We start from the raw sequence: 862 nt of genomic DNA, 5'->3' as shown, positions 1-862 counted from the left end.
GGTGGTGTGCACCTTTACAGCCAGCATTTGCTAGGTTGTAGTATAAAGTTCGAGGTTTTGAAGGCAACTTGAGCTACATAGTGAGTTCCATTTTAGCTGGGATACTTGTCAAAACTAAAGACTGAGAAAGGGTGAACACAATAAAGTCTTAAGGGGGAATAATGTAACAGGAAGTATTAAATTGGGGTGGAGAATGGGAAAGTAGAAGAAGGAATACAAAAAGTGATAAATAATATAAAAGGTCTTTCAAAAAATTTGAAACATATTACTGTATGTTTCATACATATATACAGTAATATGAGACATACTATGTATGTATGTATGTATATATGTATATACATATGTACACACACACATATATATATATACGTACATATATATGCTATCTCATAATGTATCAACAATACCACTACTAGATACCACAGGCTAACATATAAAAAACCTTAATAACAAGGATGAGTTTTTAGATTTGAAGGTCAGTTTCCATAGAACTCCAAACATTGCAAGCTGTTACCATTGCTTTTGTTTACTCTCCAGAACTTGATAATAAGACTACTGCTGAAGTTGCACATTTCATGGCATTATCAAGTTGGCACTGACTTGGATACTCATCCCTACTGGACAGCTTTTATAGTACTGGAAGGTGCTATATACACCACCAGCAGAGAGAAGTATTCTTTACTCATACCACACTGTGAACCCTGTGAGCTACAACGACTGGCCTAGAAAGGCACGCCCACTGGTACAATGGTGGCACAAGCACCATGAGAAACCACTTTCTTTTTTTGTTTGTTTTTTTTTGTTGTTTTTGTTTTTGGTTTTTTACTTCTTTTCTTTTTTTCTTTTATTAGATATTTTCTTT

This window comes from Mastomys coucha, chromosome X (genome assembly GCF_008632895.1).
Source record: "Mastomys coucha isolate ucsf_1 chromosome X, UCSF_Mcou_1, whole genome shotgun sequence".
NCBI lineage: Eukaryota > Metazoa > Chordata > Mammalia > Rodentia > Muridae > Mastomys > Mastomys coucha.
The sequence above is the reverse complement of the archived record's forward strand: the minus strand, read 5'-3'. Positions refer to the sequence as shown.